Here is an 18281-nt window from a genome sequence, read left to right on the forward strand (position 1 = left end):
GACAGCGCTTGCTGGCATTCACACTGCGCGACATGTCGCAGCGAATTTCGGTACTCAAACCTCGCGCCTTAATGCGTCAAGCACCGGCCGCTTTGATGGGCTGCAATAAACTGGGCCGCTGAGCCCTATGTATGTCCTGAATACTGGTATGTAACACACACGCGAACTAATTACGGTAAGCAAATGATTGCTCACACCCTACACTGTAAACCACTTTGCACCCTTAAGGGTATATTAGTCATTTACCACCCTTACAACACCCATGTTTTTTTCGTGAAATGGGTGTTCTTTATTGTTCGCACCTATTTTACCCCACTTGGGATTTTTGGGGTATTGAAAAGGTTCATTTAGTAAAATGCACCCCGCCAATCTCCAAGGGTGTAAGGGTGTTTTGATTTTTTTTTATTAATTACGAAAACTTCAGGATAAAGGGAGGTATCAGCGTGGATTTCGTTTGCAGAATGATGAAGTCTGTTCAAGTAATTGTGAAAGCAGTACAAATGCTGTCACAGTGCTGATATCATGTGCTCTTTACTACTCGTTCAGGCGCTCATTTTTTTTTTTGCAAACGGTTGCAAGAATGAAAAAAATACAGTATGCGGGGTTCAGTGTCCATAATTAGGCTATATACAACAGTTACAGCTAGGGAGCGTCGTGCGTAGTAGAGCAATCCGAGATTAGCAAACGGTTGTAAGAATGAAAAAAAAAATACAGTATGCGAGGTTCAGTGTCCATAATTAGGCTATATACAACAGTTACAGCTAGGGAGCGTCGTGCGTAGTAGAGCAATCCGAGATTAACTTGTAATGCACTACACATTGGCATTGTAAACATTTCATGTTTATAGTATCCATTCCGGCAGCCGGCAGAGTCCATGCATCGGATATAACATCAAGCCAACATTTTCATCCACCCCGTTACCATCGTATCGCGGGCGCATAGTGACGGCGCCAAACGGAGCGTGCAATGCCGTTGCGGAATTAAAATTTCTCCAGCACTTCTTTTGCATCCTGACGATCTAGGAGAAAGTTGCATATACTGCAGGCGCATTGTTAACAACATGCGCAGCTCGTAAACATTGCTGCATGTTACTATTTTATTTAGCCACATAATTAACGCCTAGACCACCAACGCTCTACCTTACCTTACGGCTTTCCTGCCTCGCATGATCTCACTACGAGTAGCCAGATGCGTATATCACTGCACCGGCACTTACACGTGTTCAGCCACGACCTGCTGAAAAGACCACGGACGGACGAGAGCGTTACGAGGCGAGTGGCCGTCGGAAAATCGGTCTTCTTCCGCAACTTCGCAGGAAGCCCTGCTTGGATAGAAGGCACTGTACAAAAAATAGTAGGGCATCGATCTTGGCTGATCAGGTCCAAAACCGGAACGGTTCGTCGCCACCTTGATCACAAAAAGCCAGGTGCTGAATCCTACCCGACGGAAGATCCGTCATTGAACGATCAGACCAGCGGACCAGCAGCAAGCGAACAACAGTCCACACTGCCGGCTCTTTACATGATCGCGACACCACAAGCGGAAGCTTCGCCTGAGGACAATCTGCCTACAGCGCCCCACTCCGAAAATGAAGAAGCAGAGGCCCGACAAAATGACTGCGCAACACAACCCTGCGACGACCAACAAAACGAGTCCAGGCATGATCAAGCTCTGCCAAGGCCTCAACGTGAACGTCGTCCACCCAATCGATACGGTGACCCAGTCTAAGGAGGAAGGGGTGTTGTGTGCGCGAACCGACGCACTGCCACACCGCCTCCTAGTAAACGAACGCACTGCCGCTCCAGTTGCAATGCCTCCTCGCAGCTGCGAGCCGGCCACTTCGGAGAGAAAAGCGGGGGTCCCCCCTGCCTGCGCCGACGACGACGCGCGGATGATATCGAGCCGTGCGTTGCCTCGGAACTGGACCGTCCTGGGACCATGTGCGCGACCAGGGCACGAGAAGCAATGCTTTCTTTACAGGCGCTCGCGCTTCTCTCTCTCCTTCTCTTCCCCTCTCTCCTAAAGCACAATAAAGTAGTCTCTACCCAGCAACCGTATCGAGAGGTTCCTCGCTCACGGGGCTCCGACGCCCCAAACATAACATGGGGCATCACATATTCAATTTCAGATTGAAAAATGAACTTTCAGTTAAGCTCAATTTTTGTCTATCAGTAGTTTTTGCGCTCCATGTACCTATAAAACTGGAGGCCGACAGCCTTTCTTTAAAGCTGCTTGTCACCTCGTTATGGGCGCATATGAGAAAGCGCTTTGCTTTGTAATTGACTATTCCATGTATTGATGCGGGCTTGCCTCTCATTCTAGTGCATGCCGTGAGACTGACCTTCGTCGCGACAGAGCAGATTATAGATGCAATTGTAGCAATTGCCAGTGCGGAAACAAGGGACTGCCTTCTCGAGAGTCAACGAGAATCAACCGCCCGATATAACGCAAGGCGACGGGCCTCAGAATTTCATCCCGGAGATCTCTTCGTGCTCGAAGCCGGCGCACGGAACACACTTGACGCGCGCTACGAAGGACCCTTTGAAATTACAGAAGTGATGAGCCAAACCTTGTAGTCATAGAAAGACTACACCACGCACCTGGTAAAATCAACCGAAAAACAGTGACTGTTGAACAACTGTGGAGATACAAGGAGCGCGATCTCGTCGCTAATGAGCTTATGCCATCTCCCCTGAATGCTTGCACCTGAGGACAGGCGCAAATTCGGGAGGTTCGTGTCAGCGCTACGCCGACTACGCCGACGAAAGTGCCCGTTTAGGCATTGTCTACCTTGACCATCGAACGCTGACGCCGCTATCCGACACCGCGCCCAGCCAAGGCTAAAACGAACTTTCTCATGGCCGTCGGCGCAGCACACGAAACCGCAGGGCAAGATCACATGAGGAGAGAGAGCGAGCCGTCTCTGACGTGTGTGTGACTGGTGTACGTGCCGGTACCAGGGATTCAACCGTGGGAAGAACGGATGTGAAGGTGTGAAATGTGAATACCGAGAGAGTCAGTCGAAGCTGGACCGAGCGAAAGAACGGACACGCATCACAACAGCGGAGTTCGCACAGGCGCGTTCTTCTTTCGGACTGACATCCACCTAATTTACTAATTCGACCTCAATAAGTTAGTTCCCTTAATTTCTTTGATTGTCTGCTAACACAATCGTTCTGGCTGCTGCTGCTGCTGTACGAAAAATACACGTTTCGTCTCGCGATAAAACCGAAACCGAAAGCGAGGCTGCATCGCTGCTTGTCTGCCGCCAGGTGGCCATCGGTGTCATCGTGGTCACGTTTTCCCACCATTTTGCTTTTCAGCGTGTGGAATGGCGGCGGTGCGTTGTCCACGTCAACGGCATTTTCGGACATATTTTGCGACGTATTGAAGTGAACCGTAGTGTTTTTGTGTGCATATTTAACTGCAGATGCGAGTAGTTTCGTTCACTGTTCTCAGGGTGCCGTCTGACATACACTCGGAACAGAAGTGGCCCTCGAAGTTCCCTATGAAGCTTTGCGTTCTTTGTTGTCTTCACGACGATGCTCGACCTCCCTCTAAAGGTAAGCGATCTTATGTATTGGCACATGGTGGGTGCGAATTTTAGAACGCATGTTTTACAAAAAGTATGCCTGTCATACTACTGAGCTCGACGTTCAGGAAATTGCAAGCGTTACAAACTTGTTCGGAGCTCTCCGCCTAGAGCGGTTGCAACACTAACGGGGAGGGGGGAGGGAGGGGGGTGCGCTGAACAGTAAACATAGAGAAATCATTCCATTTACACGAATATAACTGGAAGCCATGCACCCATGTTAGAGATTACTAGCACATACTCTTTAGGACCTCTGCGTTCTGCCAGATTAAAAATTTGACAAGCTTGAAAGGCAAGGAGAATGCATTTGGTCGATTTCCGTCTCGCCCAGATGTTCCTTCGCGCATGTCAATTTTTACTGTCATAAGCGCTCATGGGCTGTATTTTAGCTCTATGTGATACATTGTGTAAGCACAATATTTGAGAAACAATTTTCTCTATCTTCTGCACAGGCATTCGCCGCTGGTTTGTGCATCTGATTGCTTTGCATTTATTTCATTCTGTCTTCAGCTTAAGTGACAACTTATGCCACACGTTCGGTCGAAAAGTGGTCGGCATAGTATTACTAGTAGTAGTAGTAGTTGTAGTAGTAGTAATACTAGCAGTAGTTGTAGTTGGCACAGCATGCCGAAAAGAGTGCATAAAAATATTGATCATGGTAATTTGGGCTTCTAGTGATAGATGATTGATTGGCGTGTGATAGGTGATGAAGAGTTAATGCAATTATTTTAATTCATCATTGATGAATTAAAAAAATAAATTTAAAACAGAGGGTTTAAAGGCAAGAAAATGCTCAGACAGAACGCTTGATGTTGCGAATTAAGAAAATATAGTGTATAAATGACCAATTTGTTAATTGAAACAAAAAATGAAAATGCATTAAAAGTCAGACTGCTTAGAATGGAAAGCCAATGTTTTGTGGTGCTAAGTATAAGTGTATAAAAGAAAAAAAATGGGAAGTGAGAAATATTGCCCTTGTGTGAAAAACTTCTGCGTGATAACCTCTACAGAGCTTCTTTTATTCTCACTTCTGCAACATTTTTGTTCTGGCCACATTGCTCAGTTGTATTTATGACGGCATTGCATTATGTCTGCAGGACATACCACATAGGAGCTCACAGCACTGAATTTGTGGCAACTGGAAAATATTCAGGAGCGGCATGTGAACCAATGGTGCATGTTCTGGCTGCAGTACCTCTTTTTAAGTTGGATTATGTGTTCTCCATCCTACATAAATAATGCAATGTGTATGTAAGCACTCCAGTAGAACTTTTTGCTGTGTTAGTTGGTGCATGTTATGAAATAAAGAAGCGTCAACAATGAACAAATACAATTAAGTGTCACGGACAACTTGTATGAAAGAGCACTGAGCAAGGGTAGAGGGAGATGCCTAAGTTCGCAGGTCAACGTTTTGACCAGTTGGCTTGTCTTCATCTGGGCAGAGAAATCATCACTGGCAGAGGTTTAAATACGCTGAAGAAAAGCTGAGGAGGAGGAGGGTGCATGAGAAGAAAGTAGGTCAAGAACTGAAAGAAAAATGACAAAAAAGTCCTTCAGTATGGATTTTTCAGCCTGGAATCTGTTCCTGTGGCCTGAAAAAAATAAAAGTGGCAGCAGCAGGAAAAACTACAATGCAGGGTAGATGATTAGTCAGCATAGTCCAGGGTTTCACGGACTACCGTCTGGCAAAAGGCGAACATTGCAGAAACAAACATACACTCGCCAAAAGTTTCTAAAAAAAAGGAAACAAGACATTTCGAGGCCCGTGCGGGTCCCTTGATCACATGGAGCGCTGCGTGTAACTAGGGCAGCTTAAATGCGATAAAATTGGGTAGTGTCCGATTGTAGATCTCTGGAAGATTTCCACGTGTCCTATTAAAAGCATAACATGAGGCATGCTCTTAGCAGGACACATGTAAATCTTCCAGAGATGTACAGTCGGTCACTCTGCAATTTTAACCATATTTAAGCCGCTGTCGTTCCATGCAGCGCTTCATATTAACAAGGGACCCGTACCAGTCCCAAAACGTAGTTTTTCCTTCTTTTTTTTTTCAGAAGATTGGAGCGAGTGTATGCTTGTTTCTGCAGTGATTAGTCGGCACTTAAAGCAGTTTTAGTGCAGACACACTTTTCTTGAAAAGCAACGTGCATTCCAAAAGGTCCTGATAACTGATATCTGTAGGGGAACAATTCTCAAAAGCTTTTCCCAAAGGGGGAGAAGGAAAAAGAAACAAAATATTAACAGGGCAGTGAACGATACCTGCCACTGTGGTTCACTGTCCTGTTAATATTCTTTTTTTTATTTCCTTCTCCCCCATCTGGAGAATGCTTTTGAGAATTTTTTTGTGTGTGGTTGCAGTCGGTGGCCGAGCGGTTAAGGCGATGGACTAGATATCCATGCAGGGTGTTTTGCTGGGCTACTTGGTAGTTGTCAACATTATGATATCGCAGTGCTGGCTGGCAGATGAGAACAAAATCAAAAGCATATTTAAACCCTTGCCAGTGATGCCCGCTCGGCCCAGACGAAGGCAAGTCCACTTGTTGAAATGTTGGCTCAACCTGCGAACTGAGGCTTCACCCCTCTACAATTTTCCAGTGCTCTTTCATACAGTGTAGCAATCTTCTTCCTCTCATTCTTCATGGACAACTTGTAGTGGAACTTGTATTCGTTCGTCATTGGCGCTTCGTTATTTCATAGCAATATGTATAACTATGTACTAAATACCTTATTCATTCTTGGTAGTTGAATTTCAGCCGAGACTCGTTTCAGACCACTTTGAATATTATGTTGAGCATCAGTGTTCCTTAAAACCCTGCATTAGGTGAATGAAAGGCAAAATGTGTGGAGAGGTTATCATTGATGTAAATGTCAGCAGACAGAAATGGAGCTTCTCATGGCTTCTTTATTCATGTGTCATTAAATTGGGAATTCTTTAGCACTCTCATAATAACCTTTTACTAATGAATGGCTACGGCTGTTGCAAAAGCTGATTGGTATTGAAATCGTGCTAAAACAAAACGCTAACACACTATATGCTTACTTTGAGGCCTGTATTTAAAACCAAATATATTGTGAGATATGCAAGGGCCTCAATATGACCAAATTAATTCAGGTTCAATCGTTTACATATTTCATTCAAAAAGGCCAAATGCTGAGGCAAATATAAAGTCCTAATTTATCAGAGGTGAGAGTTGGAAGAAAAAAAAAACAACTATAGATGAAGCCACAGCTGGACTCAATTGCTGTATGAAGCTGATATAACATTCCTAGCGAGCTAATTTGTGTGGCACCAAAAGTCTGCATACTAATATGGCCTGAATATCAGTATTCTATCATTAAAATAGATCAGATCTACATAAAGTCAAAGGAGACTGAAGAAGGATTGAGGGGCAGCCGCAGTCTGCCAGTGGATGTTTTGACAAGTGAACTTGTCAATGTCTGGGCAGTGGTGTAGTTTCTGTTTTTGCTTCCCAAGGACTAAGGTGAGTAGGGAAGGAACAAAAAGGTGCTGCCTTGGAGATGACCTTATATTAACTTGGAACGTGTGATCCCATAACCTGAAGAAAATAAAATTTTGCAGCAGCAGTTAAAGAGCAGTGCATTGTACTAGATAGATGATCCCTTAACCTGAAGAAAATAAAAAGTGTTGCTGCAGCACTTAAAGAGCAGTGCATTGTACACAATGAATAGGCACAAGAAGCAGGTTGGACGTTTGCATGTGTTTGTAGGAGAAAATTGATGATTTTGTAGGTGAATTGCCATGGGCCAACTTAGCTGTGAATAGCAGTAGCTACTGTGAGAAACAGATCGTACAGAAGGCAGGGAAGAAAAAGATGGAGGTTCTAGGAAGGCATTGCTGACGAGTCTGGAGGGTGACATTAAAAAAGGAATAAATAAGACAGAAAGGAGATATTTGAACAGAATGAATTATGTTACGCCGCACATGCAAAGGATGAAATGCCAAAAGAAAAGAGACAAATGCAAGACAAAGTGAGAAGCACCAACAAAAGTTTCAAAAAGCAATACAGCTCATACTGTAGAGGGGGGAACAGCTTTGAAAAAAAGTTGATGAATATAATAGATGAATAGAAGATGGTTTGTAGCGCAGGTCATCTTTTAACGCATAAAAAATTGCATATTGACATATTAACATTGTTTACAGGGAAACTTGGTAGACTTAGTAGTTTCTGAACAATATTCCCCTCTGGATACCTTCACCACAACTGCAAGGTATGAAAGGACCAATATATGTATCGTGTGGCTTGGTAATACACCTTTCTTCTCATGCACACACATACTTGGTTTCCTGAAGAATGTATTTCATTAATCTTAGTTGCCATTTTTCTTGTGATATTTGGCAATTGCAGCATCCACAGCAGTGTTAATACTGCCATTCAGTGGAAAACATAAAGGCATGCTGAAAAAATTTGGATTGCTCAAAATGTGCGGCAGCCACTTAGCAGCGGATGCAAAAGAGCAAGGTGTCTATGTGTTTGCAATGTCAGTGCACGTTAACTATAAGTGGTTAGAATTTTGAGAGCCCTCCACTATGGTGTGTCTCATAGCCTGAGTCGCTTTGGGGTATTAAATGCCCTAAACCATAAAGAAAAAATGTTTGACTTCAGTGTGAAGTGGCTGAACTGAAAATCATTATACCATTCATAAACTCTGACTACAAAGCCACTTCTTGCCTGGAACATCATTACGACTTGTAAGTGTATAAAACTAATGCAAAGCGATTCGGGAGAAATGTCGGTCTAGATCACGCCGTGCACTGATGCAGTGAGGTTTCATTGCCACTGCACTATCATGCTTTACTCATGAAGTAAACGCTTGGCAAGGGTTTACTTAACAATTTGATATTATTCACAGAAATACAGGAGCAGATGCCTACTGCGGTCCTAGTTTCTAACATATGGCTGTGATTTGGAGCACTTCCTGAGTGGATATTGTAATCATGCAAGTCTGCTGCTGCATGCAGTAACTGTTGCAAGTTAACATCTCTCCTTTGTTTTGCCTTTTTTATACTGGTCTCTTTGCAGTTCCTGCATGACTCAACCTTATTGAGAACGATGGGCTTATGGCAGTGCAGCAGGGACATGAAAGTGGTTCTCCAGGCTGATGCATTGGTATCGTCCCAAGACACAAGAAATGTGAGTAGTTGCAATATCGAATAAATTGCAAGATTGAGTCATGCACTTCACATTGTTCATAGAAGTAGCAATAGTGGACCGAGCAAGACTGGGCTCATAGGCAGCAAGTGGGAGTGAAAGGTGCTTTATGAGAATGATGAGTGTGAATAAAAGCTTATATTGCCCATAGTTGTTTTAGGCATTGGTTTTATGATAACTGAGCTGATATTGGATATGTCTAACCTATTCGAGCATATCCGCTTGGGGATGGGGAACATCCAGAATTTGGCCCCCTGGACCCCCAAATTTCACTTCATCAGTTGCGACCAAAGTCGATTTTGATATTCAGCTTTAACCGAAGATGACAACTTTTGTGTATAAATGATGAGTGATACCTTCAGTGATACCACTACTGGGTGCACGGTAGAAGTAGGTGGTAGGATAGAGAAGATACCGGTAAGCTGTCTAATGAGACTATATATTTGACTAAGAAATGCCAAAGTATAAGAGCTTCCAAACCAATCGACAATAAAACTGGCAGAGCTATCAAAGGTAATCAACGCGTACAAAGTGTCTGACGTAAGGAAGTATTACATGAAGAAAATTGACCGTGTTCTAAAGAACGGGCAGCCCTAAAACGGTGAATCTATGTATCATCTGAAGTAGTCAGGACAGCAAGATTGGCTGTTTTAAAAATCAATCAGACGTTCCATCAGTGACGAAGAACGAGATTGAGAAAGCTTTAGAAACTATGAAAAGGGGGAAAGGAGCTGGGAAGGATCAGGTAACCACAGATTTGTTTTAGACTGGAGGGATACCATGCTAGGAAAGCTAGCCATCCTTTAAGTGTAAGGCCTGGAGTCATCAACAGAACTGGAATCATCGAAGATTGTTAACACTATCTTAATTCATAAAAAGGGGAAATCAAGGACTTGAAAATTATAGACGAATCAGCTTACTATCTGTTAAATATAAGGTTTTACTAAGGCAATGGCTAACAAAATTAGGTCAACCTTAGACATTTGTCAAGCAAAAGATCAAGCAGGTTTTCGGAAAGGGTACTACACTCTACTATCGATCATATCCATACCATAGCAAAACATACATTTCAGTTAGTTGGTACATCTTCGAAAACTTTACCAGTGCTGCGATAGGGGACAGAGAGCAGGAACGACAAGCGCTACTAACTGAAGATTATTTGAAAAATACATAGCTATTTTACTGATAAAAGACAACCAGAAGTGCATGTGCTACTCCCCCCCCCCCCCCCCGAAAAATATTAGGAATTCAGGTAAGAACTTTTAGTCGTGTATATTTACTTAAGGGATGGTTATGTACGATTTGCCGTTCTTGTACACCTAATAGGCATCATGCAATTCCCATGTCAGTTGATCTTGACGTCTGAATAACTTTTGCTCTCTAAAAAAAGGGGAGTGCATGCTTTTTTATTTGATACATTAGGCACACTTGGTTTGTTCAGGTGAGTTTCAGTAATGTAGGGCTAAATTTGACGAAGGAGCACTATTCAAAGGCGTTTTTATGTTGGCGTAAGTGCGTGTTCACGAATTTCCCGGTTTGGCCTATATAGTTCTTGCCAAACCTAAAAGGTATGTCATTGACCACTCCCTCTTCATACGGCACAAACTGCAACTCATGTTCCACTTGGCAGGTATTTTTCCTTTTGCTTCATTTTTGTTTTCATTCTCTGGCTCTTCAGTCAACAACAGCACAAATTCTTTCTAGCTTATTAGGAGCTGGAAACAGCAATATAATACCAACATGTTTATGCCTATGGGATAACTGATGGATGTATGATATCACTGCATACTTCTTTTTCTTTTTGCTGGAAGGCCCCTGTGGATCATGTTTACCAAACGACTATCTTTTTCAGGATTTTATTGCAAGCGTTTCAAGTGATTCGGAAAGCCGGCTAACCTGAGCCTATGGACCTGCTGCTTGAAACTTGTGTCTAGCATGGACGCATGATTTATAATTCGCTGATCCTAAGCATGCCACTGCTATGCCGCACTTAACTATCTTCAAATGTCCTGAATAATAAATAAGTAAAGGCTTTTATGACCACTGTAGAAAGGCACAAGAAACATGATCTTCATTCCCTTCCATTCAAACATTCAGGAATTGGGGCTAATTTCTGGTATTTCGACTTTTTTCCAAATTTTGATGTTTACTTTCGAAATACGAAATGAAATCAGCTCCAATCTTGGCTGTTGCAAAAGAAGGAAGATCAAATTTGTTGGTTCTTTCTGCATATGTCTGAAAAGCCTCTACTTAGTTATCATTCAGAGCATTCGAAGATAGTTAAGTGCGGCATAGCAGTGCCGTGCTTATCAGCGATTACTAAATCATGCATCCACGATATAAACAGAAGTTTCAAGCAGCAGGTTCAAAGGTAAAAAGTTAGCCGGCTTCCCAGATGACGTGATAACACTTGCTTGCAATAAAATCCTGAAAAAGATTGTCGTTTGGTAAACATGTTCCACAGGGGCCTTCCAGTAGAGATAAAAAGATGTATGCAGTGATACCATACATCCATCATTTATCCCATAGGCTTAAAGAAGTTGGCACTAGATATGCGGTTGAGGTATTATTTTCGGCTCCTAATAAGATAGGAAAATTTCGTGCTTTTTTTGGACAGAAGAGCCACCGAATGAAAACAAAAAAGAACCAAAAAAAGCCGGCCAAGTGGAATCTGAGTGGCACTTTGTGCCATGTGAAGAGGGCGTGGTCTATGACATACCTTTTAAATGCGGCAAGAACTATAATATGGGCCAGACCGAGAAATTCATTAAAACGCAAAACGTCTTTGAATGGTGCTCCTTCACCAAATTTAGCCCTACATTACTGAGACTCACCTGAACAAGCCAAGTGTGTCTAATGTGTCAAAAAAAGCATGTGCTCCTCTTTTTAACCGGGCAAAAGTTATATTCAGACACCAAGATGAATTGACATTGTATGAAGCCGATTGACAAGAACAGCAACACGTGCATAAGCATCTGTTCAGTAAATACACATGAATGAAATTTCGTATTCGGATATCTAACTAATGTCTGTTCTTTTTTTCTCCTTTTTTTTTTACGGGGTAAGGAGCAAACGCTTGCACTTTTGGTTGTCTTTCGTGAGTATATTGTGTATTTTTCACATAAACTGCAGTTGTTAGTAGTGCTTCTCCTTCCTTCGCATCTTTGTCCCCTGTCACAGCACTGGTATTAGAATAGAATAGCTGATAGAAAAATGCTCGGTATACAACCAGACCTTACACATAGCATTCTTTGATAGAGAAAAAGCATTTGACCCAATAGAAACCTCTGCAATCGTGCAGGCATTGCTCACTGCAGAATCTGGGTGTAGACAAACCGTATGTGAAAGTACTGAAATATATCTGTAGTGGCTGTATAGCGACCATTATTCTGCATGAAAGAGGTAGCAAAATTGCAATACAAAAGAGGCGTTAGGGAGGAGACACGACTTCCTTAGTACTATTCACAGCTTGCTTCGAGGAAGTATTCTGACTTGTAATGGGAGCATTCAGGGATAACAGCTGATGGGAACTACCGAAGTGATCTACAATTCGCTGATGACGTTGCCTTAAGTAATTCAGGAGATGAACTACAAAAGATGTTTGGTGACCTAGGCAGGGAAAGCAGAAAGAAAAGTAGGCCTGAAAATCAATATGCAGTAGACTAAAGTAATGTTTAGCAGCCTCGAGAAGGAACAGCAGTTTACAATAGGCAATGAAACACTGGAAATGGTAGGCAAATATGTCTACTTAGGACAGGTAATAACTGCAGATCCGGACCATGAAAGGGAATTAGCTAGGAGAATAAGACTGTAATGGAGTGTATTTGGCAAGTACTAGCAGATTTGACTAGCAGCTTACCGGTGAGTCAGAAAAATAGCTAAAGTTAATGACATAGGGGCTTATAGACTGGTATTTAAAAAAGAAAAACCTTAGACTTAGACAGTTTTTTTATATAAATTTTGAAGATGGGCTGCTTTGTTGTGCCTTGCAGGCTCTAAAGTGTGAAATATTTTATCAAAGTGCAGTAACAGCTTTTGCTGATACAAATTTGTAAGCCAGTAGATGGTAACAATGCTGTCATTTGTAGAAATAGCGAACATTTTAACTTCTGTTCTTCCTTTTTGTTTTTTATTCAGGACAAAGAGAAGCTATATACACCATGCATCGGATTCACCAGCATCATCCTCGCAGAGGCACAAGAGATTTTTTTTTATTTAGTACTCAGAGTTCCAGACATCATAGAAGGCGCTATAGCATGAATGGCAGCACACTGGCTTTTTGTATACTTTATCAGGTATTTTTAGGTGTTTATATAACAAAGGCGTGATGCACATCATTCAGCGCTTCATAGCAGCATATCAAATTGCTTTTGCCTAAAGACCAGGCCATGGTAAAGCACATTGTTATTGCCATTGAGAATCTGCTCTTCTAGCCTTGAAGCCAAAGTCATATTTTTGATAGCATGTATCTGTCTGTCATGTCCCCTAAATGGTTTCAGTAAATGGTTTTCCAAGAGTACAGTTTCATGTGTGTTCATTCTCGTTGAATGTTTGACATGTTTTAAACGTTCTCAAACCAAGAGAAAGCAGCTGTGTTGTCTGCAGCACATACTGGATATTTTGGGAAGTGCAAAGCCTTGATCATTTCACTGAGCATTGCTTGGCCACGCAGTACGTAGTAAAGAAATTTCCAAAACGAAAAGGACGGTATAAAAGGGCAAAATTGAAAAAAGGATGCGAAGGTAAAAATGGTTTTTACACCCATTGTGAAAGGGTGTAACTGGCATAAAACACCTTCCCCAGTTTCTGCTGCAAAAGGGGAAAAATTATGAAACATTACCCTTTATAAGGGTACATTTCAACCTAAAATTACCCTCTCTGAAGGGTGTACGGGTGTTATAGACATCGATATCCACCCTTAAGGGTGTATTTTGGTTTACAGTGTACCTGCCTTACTCAATGCACTAATCTCGGAAAATATTGATGTTTTACATGTTTCATTATCTACTCTACACAATTATTTTTGCCACTAATATTGAGTGTGTATTTATATTGTCAACCATTGGGTTAGTCATTGTAAATCAGCACTACATATGTTCCTTGCCAATTGTACTTCTTTTGTAACTGAGTGAGAATATTTTCAGGCTGCTGTATTTTTTTTTTAATACTAACCTATGTAGCTTTGCAGATTCACCTTTTGTGTTTGTTATTTTTGTTTCTTTCTTCATGCTTGTGCTTTATTGTATTGAAAGCATTGCCATTCCGCGCGGCTGCTGCTGCCAACAAACGGGTTTTAGGACCTGTCAAGCTGTTTCCGCAGCTTTTTTCCTCGAACCTGTCCGTTCACAACTGTGTTTTGCAAACGGAAAATAAACCACTTACTTACTTACTATGTCAGCATCAGCTGTTTACCAAATAATTTCTTTATGGTGGGACTAAGGTTTTGCTGCTTGCCCTAAAAGCAACGAGAAGAATAAGTACTGCTGTTTCTTCGACATGTTTGTGCGCCGACTAAACTTAGCGTTGAAAGTTACAAGCCACATTCGTAGTTCAACACCCGATGAGCACACATGCTGCTACCACCTCCACCAAGTCGCTTTTTTACGGCATTGTTCAGTCCAATAGAGTTAAGTGCAACACCAGTCTATTCTCTTGGTGCCTTCAGCATTGTCCCGGCCACGTGCGAACATATTAAATTGAAGACAAAATGAAAGATGGCTTAGCTCTGCTATGCCTAAATATACGTGGCGAAAAGCATTGACTACATCGGGATCAGAAGAAAATAAATTCTCCATTTTCTTTGCCGTTCGCCAGCAGCTAAATGCTGCTTTGCTCCCATGTCGAGTGCGTATAAGTTCTCCGGCGTTCTATAATTCGTTTAAAGGAAAGGAAAGCCGCAGCAACTGTTACTTGCGGAACGCAAGAAGCTTGCTTGGTCCTCAAATCTGACGGCCGATGGGTGATGTCACATCCTCGACGTCACCCTAATTGAGTGGCTTAACTATCTTAATCTTTGGTACTTTCAAATTGCACACCAACCGCAGTATCTGTAACTCGCGGCATCCCGCTATCATCCTCACTGTAGACAAGCGGAATTCTGGAGAGCGTTTCACGACCCGGGTCGTGGCACAGCGGTAAAGCGCTCGGCTGAGTAAACAAGAGATTCAGTTCAGTTCAGTAGTTTATCTTCCAGTTTTGCTGGAAGGTTTCCTGGATAAAAGCTACTAAGTCCAGGAAATTGTTGCAAGGCATGGAGTACACAGCAAGCGTGCCAACAAAAATGTAACAATGAAATAACACAAACATAATGAAAACTCGCAATATACAACAGAAAAGAAACATCAGAAAGACTGACGTTTAAAAGAAAGTTTCATACAAAACCAATCTTCTAGAGCAATCTTCTATTTTCTTTTATTTACCTTACAGCTCTGTTTAACAGAGCTGTAAGGTAGATAAGAGAAAATAGAAGATTGCTATATTAATGCAAATCAAGTACATAAGAGAACCGTACAGCCATTTGCACAAAGATAACACGATACATGCAGAAATCATGCATAGAAAAACAAATCAAAGCAACATAGCTTCATTTCATAATTTAACAAAATAGCTTAGTAGATCTTTATTGGTAAAGCCAGCAGTGCTTTAAAATATATTGAAAGTGCGAGGGAGGTTATTGAATGAAGACTGCAATTTGTAGTTATTACGAAAAAATTGTATTCTCCATGTGTCTTGATTCCTTGTGTCCACCGAAGCATGGCACAATTCTAAAGATGCCAACGTTGATAAATTTGTGACATTGGTGGAAGAAAAATACATCGTTTGCAGAAGACGGAATTCATAAAGCTTGTCGATGCGAATGATGTTACGTGTTTGAAAGACGTCTGTTGTGGAAAATGACCGTTCAAGGTTAGCAATCAAGCGAACGATTCTTTTTTGTAGTGCAATTTAATTTGTCCACATTAGTCTGTCGTCGTAGCCCATACTAAATTGCAGTAAGTTAAATGGGAATGGAAGAGTGCATAATAAATCTGTATTTTACATTTTAAGGGCAAAGTGCTGCGACACCGTGACAGTGCACCTACAACAGAAGAAAGGTTTTTGCAAAGATAATTGATGTGCATTTCCCAGCTCAAGTTAGATGAAAAATATACTTCTAATGTTTTATGCTCTTCAACAATGTTAATCACCTGTTTTTCAAAACTTAACACATAATTGCATTGCAAGCTTTTATTTTTTGCCCGAAGAATGATTGCTTTAGTCTTCGCTGCAATTAATTTAGGTCGATGTTTGCGGCACCAAACTGGTAATTTAGAGTTGCGTTACATTTCGTTAAGACATTGTTTAAGTCTTTACCAGAGGTAAGCAGTGTAGTATCGTCAGCGTATATTATAAACTGAACGGTGCTATCTATGTTGATAATATCGTTAAGGATTATATTGAAGAGCAAGGGCCCCAGCTCACTACCTTGCGCTACACCGTAGTGGATAGGTAGAAACTCAGAAGTTACATTATGGAGGCTTACCGATTGTGTTCTACAACTGAGATAACTTTCCAGTAATAATAGCGGTTTTCCGCGTATCTCACATGAGTATAACTTATTGATTAGAATATTATGGTCTAAACAATCAAACGCCTTGCTAAAATCGATGAAAATGCCTACGCTGAAAAAATTATTTTCAATATTTTGCAATATTTTTTCTGCTAGCAGTGCGGTCTCTGTTGAATTACCAGCTCTAAAGACAAACTTTGAATCACTTAAAACATGCTTTTTATCAAGGAACCTCATTATACGTATGTAATTAAGTTTTTATAGTGCTTTCGAAATGACCGGAAGTACACAAATTGGTCTATAATTTGAAGCTAAATTGCGTTCACCACCCTTGTAAATAACCGAAACTTTAGCCGATATCATACCAGTGGGAAAAATACCAGACTCAAGCGCCAAGTTATAAATATAAGTGAGCACAGATGGAAGTAAGTCAGCGACGTGTTTTACTGGTTTAATCTGTATGTTATTGATGTCCAAAGCCTTGGTATTCTTTAAGCCGGGAATATATTGTAAACTTCAATTTCATCTTTTGGCTCTAAAAATATGCTTTCTGTTATTTGAGTCTAGCTACTCACCTCGTTATATTTATTCGCATTGCTGGAACAAGAAAGGAAAGTGTTCGCAAAGGTGTTATTGAAATAATTTGCACGGATTTGCGCTTTATTTCGATGCCATTTAAGTTTATTACCTTAGGAGTGAGGTTTCCCTTTTGACGGCCCAAGACGTCATTTATAACTCTCCAGGCAATGTTATTGGGCTGTCGAGTAGTGTCAGTAAACTGACGTTCGTAGTTTACAGCTTTTGCCCTGCGTAGTTCTGAGTTTATTCCTTAACTGTATTAAGTATTTCATAGCGCTTCTGAGCGCGTGCGCAAAAACAAATGATACAATCTATTTTTATTCATTATCATTTTTAGATGTTCATAAGTAATCCACGGCTTTCTTATCTTTTTTAGGGCGCGTTACTGTTTCGAGCGGGAAATGCTTGATGTACATATGTAAAAACTGCGCAATAAAAGCAGCATACGCATCATTCGCTGTTTCCTTACACATAACAGATGACCAGTCGTGTTGTAAGATGGCACAGTTGAAGGCTTCTAAAGCGCGATCTGTAATGCGTTGAACTAAGAAACGCTCTTTAAAATCACAACGCTTCGAGGATTCCTTTCGATAGGTGACAAATATAGGACAATGGTCAGTCACATCAGAAGCCATTGTTCCGGCACTGTAGACATTAGTTTCAATATTGGTTATGAAAACATCCAGTGCAGTCGAAGTAGAACATGTTACTCTAATTGCGGTTTCGATTAAATTCACATAACAAGCAAAAGCGTACAGAAGTCGCGAACCACATTGCTTAATATGAAATCGCCGCCACAAATGAACCGACACTTCTCTAAATACTCTAAGTATATAGAGTACTTAGTATATAGAGTACTTAGTATATAGAGTATATAGAGTCTATAAGTACTCTAAGTATACTCTAATAACTCCTCAAAAAATTCATTAACTGTGCAACATCGCCAGTGGGGGGCCGGTACAATACAGAGAAAATTTCATTACCAGCTAGTAACGTTAGCCTTTCATAATTTGCAGTTATCATGATAAAATCTGGTACGATACGGCATTGTTTGCGGGAAGCAACATAAAGGGCAGTACCACCGCCACGTCTACTCATACGGTTATGAAAGACATGTTCATATCCGGGTAGTTCCAGCATTCTGCACCCATCTTGGCACCAGGTTTCCGTCAACATTACAACAGTAAACTTGAAAGGAAATTGATTAAAAAGGATAGCGATCTCTTCTTTGTTGCAAGCCAAGCGGACGTTAAGATGAAAGGCTGATTCGGAGAACTGATTTTTAAAGTTGATTGTGTGCGCTAAGGAAAACTGGTGGTAATCCATCTTTTCACTTTATATGCAAATGCCAGAAAAACAAAAAAAGACGAACAAACTTGAAAGCGGTAG

At 41.4% G+C, this 18281-nt stretch overlaps 1 long non-coding RNA gene across 2 annotated transcripts; it reads left to right on the plus strand.

The window, feature by feature from the left end:
- Positions 1–3331: 3331 nt before the first annotated feature.
- LOC146188420 (uncharacterized) lies at positions 3332–13552 on the plus strand. Of its 2 annotated transcripts, none has more exons than XR_014707200.1 (4): positions 3332–3563; positions 4690–4765; positions 8636–8746; positions 12902–13552. It is a non-coding gene; the product is annotated as an uncharacterized LOC146188420 (long non-coding RNA). The 2 variants fall into 2 exon arrangements; XR_014707201.1 differs by having other exon boundaries at positions 8636–8722.
- The last annotated feature ends 4729 nt before the right edge of the window (positions 13553–18281 follow it).

This window comes from Amblyomma maculatum, chromosome 5 (assembly GCF_055883805.1).
Source record: "Amblyomma maculatum isolate TAMU_Amacu chromosome 5, ASM5588380v1, whole genome shotgun sequence".
Classification (NCBI taxonomy): Eukaryota; Metazoa; Arthropoda; class Arachnida; order Ixodida; family Ixodidae; genus Amblyomma; species Amblyomma maculatum.